General features: G+C 39.8%; 2 non-coding genes across 2 annotated transcripts; one reads left to right on the top strand and one right to left on the bottom strand.

Moving 5' to 3' along the window:
• Positions 1-3,471: 3,471 nt before the first annotated feature.
• Positions 3,472-3,590, bottom strand: LOC146608805 (5S ribosomal RNA). The gene has a single exon (XR_014905230.1). It is a non-coding gene; the product is annotated as a 5S ribosomal RNA (ribosomal RNA).
• Positions 3,591-4,845: 1,255 nt separating this feature from the next.
• On the top strand, positions 4,846-4,964 carry LOC146608804 (5S ribosomal RNA). The gene has a single exon (XR_014905265.1). It is a non-coding gene; the product is annotated as a 5S ribosomal RNA (ribosomal RNA).
• The last annotated feature ends 5,524 nt before the right edge of the window (positions 4,965-10,488 follow it).

Below are 10,488 nucleotides of genomic sequence, written 5' to 3'. Positions count from 1 at the left end.
ATTATTTGTAAGGCTAATCAAAGAAATGTTGGCCTTGGATGCAAATCAGCGCATAACACCCTCGGAGGTTCTGAAGCATCCCTTTTTCCACCCTGGCCTCTCAAGGAGAACCCCCTGCACTGACATGAATAGTACAGGGGGAGAACTCCTTGTGCTCTCTCAGCAGCCTTCAAGCTGGAAAAGTCATGGATTGCAAAAATTCAGCTGCAGTTTCCAAAACTCAGTTGAATTTCCTCAAAAAGGAGACATCAACATCTCAGCCAACCCATCTGCCTCTGAAGATGATCTTCAAATAACGGAAGGGACCATTTTAGGAGATCACCACGTGGTAGAGGCCTTCCTTGGAGAAGGAGGCTTTGGTTTGGTAACCAGATGTCGCGATACAAAAAACAACAAAACCGTTGCTATTAAAGTCAACAAGAGCGACCCTGAAATTCTGCTCCAGGCAAAACTGGAAATTTTCATCCTGGAGCAGCTACGACGCTTGGATCCAGACAGGTGCAACATTGTGGAATGGAACGACTATTTCCTCGATGGACAGCGCATTTGCTTGAATTTCGAATTGCTCGACCAAAGCCTGTGGGACTACATTGGGGACCGGAATAACCGAGGTCTCCCAATGAGAGAACTCAGGCCAATTTTGCATCAGCTCGCAAATGCTCTGTTCCACCTGGGTTCTGTGGGAATAGTGCATGCTGACCTCAAACCTGGAAACATCATGGTGCTGAACCACAGTGAGTCTCCCGTCAAAGTCAAACTCATAGACTTTGGCCTCGCATGTCCTGCTTCTGCAGTGATTCCTGGTGACCGTGTGGGGACAACTGGTTATTGTGCACCTGAGGTTATGCTTGGCATTCCATACCACGAAGCAATCGACATGTGGTCTCTGGGGCTGGTAGCTGTGGAGCTTGCTACAGGGGTGCCTCTCTATCCTGGGGAAGACGATTATGATGTTTTAAAATTCATAATTGAAACCCAGGGTCAGCTACCAGATCATCTCCTAGAGTCTGGCCTGTACACTGACTGCTACTTCATCGAGGATAACTACAACAAACAGCGCTGGACATTTAAGACCCAAGAACAATTTCAATACGAGACACATTATCGATCAAAGGAAACTCGATATATAAAACTTAAGTGTCTCGATGACCTCGAAAAACTGCTGAAAGTTAGGCGAGGACCGGAAAATGGCCAATCATTATTTGTAAGGCTAATCAAAGAAATGTTGGCCTTGGATGCAAATCAGCGCATAACACCCTCGGAGGTTCTGAAGCATCCCTTTTTCCACCCTGGCCTCTCAAGGAGAACCCCCTGCACTGACATGAATAGTACAGGGGGACAAAACCTTGTGTTCTCTCAGCAGCAATCATCGTTTGGGTGGCCAGAATTCTAGGGGAGCTAGAAATTCTTGTGGCAAAAAAGCCCAAAACAATAACATCAACAAAAAAAAGCAATGAATGTGGTCTTAAACTTGGGCACAATTTGGCTTGAAATCCATCAACTAATCTCTCAATATTCAAAGCGGAGCAGCAGACAACTTACCATCACATCAGTCCTTCAATCAGACCTACAACAAACGTCTTCAGTCTCTCACCCCCACCGGTCGCAGCAGATGGCCGCCCCGACCTGAGCCTGGTTCTGCCGGAGGTTTCTTCCTGTAAAAAGGGAGTTTTTCCTTCCCACTGTCGCCAAAGTGCTTGCTCATAGGGGGTCATATGATTGTTGGGTTCTCTGTATGTATTATTGTAGGGTCTACCTTACAATAATACATACAGCCTTGAAGTGACTGGTGATGTGATTTGCTGCTGAATCAATTCGGAACTAATTGGAAATCTGGATATTAATTAAATAAACCTGCTTTGACCATCAATTAATTGTTCTTTGAAATTCTTTATAAATATATAAATATAGTGCCACTCTTCTACTGTTTAAATTGCAACTGTTTCAAACTGACTAATTTATTCATACACTTGAGCATAAACACACGCACAGTAAATGGCCTGTACTTGTACAGCGCTTTACTTAGTCCCCAAGGACCCCAAAGAGCTTTACACTACATTCAGTCATTCACACATTCACACACACATTCACACACTGGTAATGGCAGCTACATTGTAGCCACAGCTGCCCTGGGGCGCACTGACAGAACATTGCAGAACCTTCAGCACCTCGTATGAAAAATATTTGACTGTGTGTATGCTTTTAGCGCTGTTTGGATTTGAGAAAATCTAAAATAAATTGAAATTTTTTTTTAGAAGTTGTTTTATAAATTTCAGTGGTATATTATGCATACAATAGGACATCTATTTAGATTTACATCTTCCACAGAAAAAACTCCACATTACTGAAACTTAGTATACTGGACTTTGTTGTTGTCCCACACAGGTTCAATTTCGAGTGGTAGATGGCTCAGTGCTCAGTCAACCAAGATTTTATGATAGTGGGCACAATGAGATAGATAAGCTGCTTGTAAACAGTACTTTTATGCTCTCTTTTTCCATTTGGATAAGAAAGAAAGAACCAGGAAACAAAGGCAAACAAATAATCTCTGCCTTTATCCCAGATTCACATTATAGGAACAGCTGCTCAATGACCACTGTAGTCTTTGCTTACTGCACTTTTATCTACATCTATGCAAAGTGATCCACTACACCTACTTTTACAGTTAAATCCTTTTATGAGCACTCATGCCATTTTAATCTGAGTTTCTACTCAAATACAATCAGTAAAGAAAAACACAGTCTGTGACGTTTGTTTTGAAGGAAAAGGTATTCCCTGCAAATGTTTATCTGTGTGAGACTATTCAGAAAACAGTAATTTTCAGCTACTGTATAGCTCTGTGTAAATAATCATTCTGTACATTCGATAATCTTTAATCCTACAACTGTTTACAACTTGCATAGTTCACATTTCTGTATAGCTGTATATCCCAGATTCTGTAAAGTTATTTATTTCATATTCTGTATAGTTTTTCATATTTATATCCTGTTCATATCCTGTACATAGCTTGTACTCACTACAGCCTGTACATACTTATAGTTATAGAATATTCACAACATACTTCATACCGTGTACATTATAACATACCATAATAGACCCATTTCTGTAATATACTCACATATCTATATTATTGCTAATATATATTGTAATATATCTATATCACTAAAGAACTTCTGGATGGATGCAAACTGCATTTCGTTGCCCTGTACCTGTGCATGTGCAATGACAATAAAGTTGAATTCTATTCTATTCTATTCTATTTTGTTTTATAGGTGAGACACTTGGCCTCTTTTTTCCTTGTTCTACGTTTGTCTTTTGTCCGATTACTCTGGAACACAAGATGGAAAACTGATATTCTCATGTTAAAAATATAGAAAAAGGATTTTATCACCCATAAATGTTAACTTCTCATGCCTCTTAGCACAAGCAGGAGCAGAAGCGCCCTCTGCAGTTTGTGTGTGGAAGTGCAAAAGCTTACAGCACCTGGTATTCCCAGGCGGTCTCCCATCCAAGTACTGACCAGGCCCGACCCTGCTTAGCTTCCGAGATCAGACGAGATCGGGCGTGTTCAGGGTGGTATGGCCGTAAGCGAAAGCAAAGCTGTGAAAAAGACCTTTTATTGGTGGCAAATGTCTCACAGTTTGATCTATATTATTGTGCTAAACTTCATATGTTACAGCGACAACATGCAAACCTTCGTTATTACAGTTTTTTCTGATTGCTTAAGCACATTTTTTGTAACTATTGGCTAATTTTGCAAAACTCTTCACACAAATAAGAAAACCTGTCACCCAATCATCAAAACATTGTAGTTCTCTTGCAAAAGCAAACACAGCTAGACTAACTCTTCACACCTTCGTAAAAGTGGTGTTTCCGTATCAAACAGTACACACAAGCCATCATCTACTAAGCACACAACTAACCGATTCTCATTTCAAGATGTCCTTATGGTGCTTGCTACAGTGTAGCGGCTCGAGTTAGGCTGGACCCGTTGGCCAGCTACCCTCAGGGTCACTCCACGGTTGATTACATGGTCCACTATTGTAGCTCTGATGTCATCAGTAATTCTATTTCTTACTCTTCCTACCCTTCCTCTCCCCCCTCCTCATTTTCCTCTCCCCCCTCCTCATCTTCCTCTTGCTCCTCCTTGTCCTTGTCGTCCTCTTCATCCTACTTCTTCACCTCCACGTCCTCTTCCTCGGCCTCCTCTACTTCTCACTCTTTCTGCTCCCTCCATTGTACTCCGCACACACAGCTTACCTGTATCATAGTGCTTAGGCTGATTGCAAAGTGAACGAATTATCTAAAAAAGTTTTCACATGTGAAAGTGTGCCAGACAGTTGGCAAGTTAGTGTTAATGATAGCCATACATGTGTATACTTTTGCTAGGAGTGTGTTGGAAATTTGGTAATTGAGTGTTGTGCAGTGAATTGTGCCTACAGTTTTGCAAAGTGTGTGTTACAAAATTGCAAACTGAGTGCAAAGCAGTTTTTGTGCTTTTAGTTTTGCAAACTCAGTGAGTGGTTTTGCTATAAGTCTGAATAGTTTTAGAGATTGTGCTACAGGAATCACAGTTAGGGTTTAAGCATTCAGAAAAAACTGTAACTGCAGCTTCAAATTGAGCTGCAAAAATGCTTTTCCCGCAGTAACATCACGATAAGAAGACATGTTCGTTGATTACAGCACAGTGTTAAAGTGACAGAGAGCACACGGTGTGTTGGGTCGATTTGGAAGTCCAACATTTTTGTCGTTTGGACATTTTAACTTAAATATAGAAAACAAAAACGTAAGCGTGTATGTGTCATTACAGCATGTATAAAAACGCCGTTTCTGAGCTGACCTTTCGCTTGCGGCCATACCACCCTGAACACGCCCGATCTCGTCTGATCTCGGAAGCTAAGCAGGGTCGGGCCTGGTCAGTACTTGGATGGGAGACCGCCTGGGAATACCAGGTGCTGTAAGCTTTTGCACTTCCACACACAAACTGCAGAGGGCGCTACTGTTTAGTAAGAAACTTCATGACCTCTCTTCTAATTTTTTGCTTGTGTACCGTTAAAAAATTAAAACAACAATCATCTCTGCAGCTTATTGGAGACACCTTTGTGATTCTGTTGTAGAGCAGAGCAGAGGCAGACATTTGATACACCCGGGGCTTAGCCCTAAAGGGTAGTATGCATCTGGGACTTGGGGGGTGGGGGGGAAGAAATGACTGAAAGATTAATTGGCTCTGTTTTGAGTTCATATTCATATAGGGAAAAATATATCACATGTGCAGGACACCTTAAAGTAGTTTTTTAATTAAGCAGCAAGGCAGAACAAAGTCGGGGCTGTATCAAGACACGAGGACTAAACCCCAATTCAACCAGACCCAGAACTGATCCGGAATTAAAACAGGACTACAACAGTTCAGAAGCAGGACTACTTAGGATTTAACCAAGACAGAACCAGAATCAGAACTAGATGATAGTAGCACTAAAAATCATCATAGACCTGCACTACACTTATTTTTTAATTCTACCAAAGTCCACTATTTAGATTGAGAAAAGTTTAGATAATTATTTAACCTTGTTGTGCAAACAAGCCTGCAAAACTTAATAAATACAGAATTTGAAAAATAACAAACCTAAAAAGAAACACTAGGTACGAGATACATGAGGACCTATGATACGCTGATACTTTTGGTAAACAACCATTTGACTAACATGTGTGTCTCACCTGCTCTTGTTCATCTCTGTTCTGTCCTCTCTCTCTCCCTCTTTGTGCTGACAATCAAACCAAACACCAACATCATCAAATATACAGTTGAAACCAGATATTTACAAACTCTTCAGATAAAAACAAAAACACTTTTTTAATTGTAACATCAAATCAGACTAAATGTTTATTTTTTATGTTGATAAATATAAAAAACATATTTGTTAACTTTAAGAGTAAAGAGAGAAACTGTCTGTATTTCTTAATTGTAAATGGCACCAAATTGTATTCAAACTGAGCCACACTTATGGAGCTCCACAGTTCTTTTCCAGGTGTTTTGGTTGACATCTCTTGATGTTCCCATGTCAAAGAAACAGGCTCTGTGTTTTGCCTTATATGCATCCACAGGTGTGCCACCAACCTATCAGAAGCTTCTTCAGCTCAGAATGGAATCGTCTGGAGTTTTCTTATTAATTAACAATAAACTTAGTGTATATGTGCTCCTAAATTTGGTGAAAGTGATAAAAAAGAGACAGCTCTCTCTCTTTAACCAATTCAAAATATATTTCAATATTTATTTATGCAAAACAAAACAAGTTTACTCTAAATTGATGTTGTACAGTAAAAAAATGTTCTTGTGTTTTCCATAAAGTGTATGTAAATATCTGGTTTCAACTGTGAATGTACTGCTGTGTATTGAAATTCCTTTTGTTTTGCATAGAAATATACTGAACAACATACAAAGCATAATATATAAAATAACATCTACCAGAGTTTTTCTTTGAAAGAAGCTCCTTATGTCCAGTCTTGTATATCAGTGCATAACTGAAACCGATTTATTTAGCCGTGGAGGGAAACAACTGAAAATATGAAATAAACACACATGTAAGCTGAGACTCTCTAAAGAAACAGCATTGTTGTTGTTCGGCTTTTCATTTCACCTTTTGTTGATTCACTTGAAGAGCAAGTAACGTAATATGGGTCAAGTGATCAGTTTGATATCAATCTTTTGTGATGCACCGTCATATTTACATTATTTGTACAGTACGAATGATTTGCTTTGGAACCTGGTCAAACTTCAGTTCTCTGTCTGCCTCGCTGCGCTTCTCCAACAGCGCACTCGCAGGCAGCAGCTGCCCCGCCCCCTCGCTCAGTGCCTGAGCTGGGATCATACCAATATTAAGGGGAAAAGTTCACAGCAAATGTCTTTAGTGGCAGGAAGGATCGATTCTTCACCAATAGTGAATGACTTTTTAGCCTTAGCAATACGGTTAGCCACCAAGTATGATGCTCTCAGTGCACTTGTATTTGTTGTTGTGGAGGCCCTCAGTAATGGCTTCTGTCCCTGTTGTTCCTGCTTTTTTCTTTTAAACTAGTCCAAAGGCTTGTTTTTTAATGTCTCCAAGTGACGAAGCAGTTTTGAAGGCTTCATTGCCTCATTGGAGAGCTGGTCTCCACATATATTATGCAGAGCGGGCTTGGTGCATGGGAATCACTTGTTGCAATATATCCACTTGTTGTCTGTTAAATGCAGCTTTCTTTTTCTTAGTAGTTGTCATAGACTCTTCTTCTGTCTCCTCACTGGGCCTTTTTTCCTTTGCAAAGAAACCCTCCAAAGACATCTGTTTTTTACTAATTTTGCTAGTTTGTGGGTTTAATATTAACTAATGTATCTTGACATGCGTCAAGAGTCAGTCATAGACTGAAGTAACTGAGAGAATTCAGTCTTTTTCCAAATAAAACACTGTTCAGAGTCGGATAATAAATAAAACGGAAATAATGTAAGTTATTTATTTTTTCTGTGCGGTACGAGCTTCAACTCTCTTGACCCGGTACCAAACGACTCAAGGCCTGGTACCGGTCCGTGGCCCGGGGGTTGGGGACCGCTGCTATAGACTACAGTGTACGCTCTACACCTACTTACTGGTTTTTGTTGCACCAGTCTGCATCTCCCAATTACTTTGTGTGTTTCGCTTACAGCTCCGCACCACCCAGGCGGCAAAAAATGTGCATGTTCTTTGTGATCTCGTAACCAATGCCCTCTGCCGTCAAAGTCGAGAATTAGTTAATGGGCATCATGTGACTAGTGGAAGCCAGATCCTTTTATTTAGCAAAATTGGGGTTATTAGTTAAATGTTATTGTTGAGGGGCACAGACAGCACATGTACACAGATTAAAAAATAGTAATGCCTCAAGAACAGGGCTCTTGGGACGTCCAAGAGGAAAGGGGCAAATGCTCAAGCCCCCTCCGTTATGGCAACGACGTTTAGACGTTTAGAAAAGTCTTAGAAATGAATCGCATGCCAAAATGAAAACAAAAAAATTGGATGACATTAAAAACAAAAGAAACAAGAGACAGGGCGCTGAATAAGAACTTGTCAGCTTGTGAGTCTTGTAACTGGTGATGCTCCAAATGTTAAAAAATAAATATATAAAAACCAACAAACACCAAAAAGTGACTTTTATTATATGCTTATTCTGTGATCAGATAAAAAAAAAATTATTAGAAGCAAGCTGGATCTAAGAGATTATTTCTACACAGCATCCTACAGTCAGTACAATTAATATGTCGGTATTGGTGGGATGAATATAAAATTCCCTCATCAGAAGGAAATAATAGTTTTATGTTATTTCATGTAACATGTGAAGAAATAGAGGTTGATCACATGTTAAAAAATGTATATACTTATTGCTAAGACAGACTCAAATAAAAACGTATAATGAAGAAGACGTTTCCAGCGACGTTTAGTTAGAGCTGATGATAAATGTTGCTCTTTTGTTATCTCAGAAATGTAAATTTGTGGGTACAGAAGTAGATCGCATGGGGATTTTTCCTATAGTTGCATTATTGGATTCAAAGGTCATTTCATCACCACAATAGTGCACAGGTAACTTTCCTTCACATTTGACCACAACTATTCTGTTAGTGAGAAGTGTGCCTTTATACTGACATTTGGGTTTCCTGGCTCCATTGTTCTTTAGGTCACATCTAACAATGCGAAACTTTGCTACACTCTTTGTCGTGCCATTCGTCTGATCATATCTTCCTTGACCGTTACAAATGGCTTTGACCTGTTTGTAATCACTGAGGATGAATGTGTTAACATCCTTACATTTGTTTCGATCAGCATATATTTTCTTTTTTTTCATTTCTGTATCACATTTTTTCACGCTCATCTTGGCATCTACATGCTGTCGTCTAAACTTTTCATAATTTGTTTCATTCAGTCGCTTCTCAATTCGGTTGGGTTGAAGATTGGCTGGTTTTGAGAGTCCAGTAACAAAGGGCAGCACAAGCAGCAAACAGGTAAACATGATCCTCATTGTTTCCTGGAGAGAGAAAAACAGGAACATTTTCCAGATCAAGAATTTAATGCAACAAAAGCGTCATCACTGTAGTGGCAGAAGTAAGTATTTGATCCCCTGCTGAATTTGTAAATTTGTTCCCTTATGAAGAAATAAACAGTCTCTAACTTTTGTGGATGTTTTATTTTACTGGAGAGAGACAAGAACACCAACAGAAAAAAAACACAGTACATGATTTCTTTTCACTGATTTGCATATAATTGAGTGAAGTAAGTTTTTGATCCTCGACAACCCAACAAGAGTTCTGGTTCCCACAGACTGGATTACAGTCAATCAATCAGTCCATTACAGATACTCCCAATCTCAGTTTATTATGTGTATAAAGCACACCTGTCCACAGTACCAAGTTCTTCCATTCCAACTCCATCTCCACCACCATGGGCAAGATTGAAGAAGTGTAAAAGGATTAGTTACTGAGGTCTACTCGGGCAAGGGACCTCAGGGACAAGAAAAGTCATGGTCAAGACCAAAGACCTCTTATCTTGCTCCATGTAATATCTTGGCTCATGGGGTGAGGATAATCATGAGAAAGGTGTTGGATCAGCCCAAAACTACAGGCCAGTCTTAAGTTTGCCAGTAAACATCTAAATGATTGAGAGAAGGTTTGGGGGGAAATGCTGTGGTCATTTGAAATCAAAAACTCTGTGGCATGAACTGAGCCCACTGTGTTTGGAGGAAGAGAAATGCTGAGTGTAACCCACAGAACACCATCCCCACTGTCAAGCACAGAAGTGGAAACATTATACTGTGGGGCGCCTCGCCACATTGAGGCGGCCAGTAGATGGAGCCATGTACTGCAAAATCTTGGACAAGAACCACTTTCTCTCAGGCAGAAGACTGAAGATGTGTCATCGATGGGTCTTCCAGCATGACAATGGCCTAAAACATACCACTGATGCATACTTTAGGTGTGGCTAAAGAAGAAGCACAAGGACATGGAGTGGAGCTAAGGCAGTCTCCAAACCTCAGTCCTGAAGAAAATCTGTGGAGGGAGCTGAAGCTTAAAGTTACCAAACAGCAGCAAAGAAATCTAAAGAATTTAGAGAGTTTGTGGAAGGAGGAGTGGAAAAAAAATCCCTCCTGAGATGTGAGCAAACCCAGTGACCAACTACAAGAAACATATTACCGCAGTGCTGGGCAATAAGGGTTTCTCCACCAAGTACTAAGTTGTGTTTGAGATCAAATACTTACTTCACTCAGTGACATATAAATCAATTCATTTATTTTAGCAAATATATTTTTTATTGAATTTTGGTTGATATTCTGTCTCATTACATCAAAATGAAAATACTTAAAAAAATTAGAGACTGATTATTTAATATAAGTGAACAAACTTACAAACTCAGCAGGGGATCAAATGATTATTTCCCCCCAGATAATAGCTTCTTTTTATGACCAGCTTTTTTCTTTTTTGTCTTTTTGAAAAGC

The sequence above is a fragment of the Diplotaxodon limnothrissa genome, linkage group LG23 (assembly GCF_057381915.1).
Source record: "Diplotaxodon limnothrissa isolate DT_005_m linkage group LG23, D_limnothrissa_male_GT1.1, whole genome shotgun sequence".
NCBI classification, from domain to species: Eukaryota; Metazoa; Chordata; class Actinopteri; order Cichliformes; family Cichlidae; genus Diplotaxodon; species Diplotaxodon limnothrissa.
This window is presented reverse-complemented; position numbering and strand designations above follow the sequence as displayed.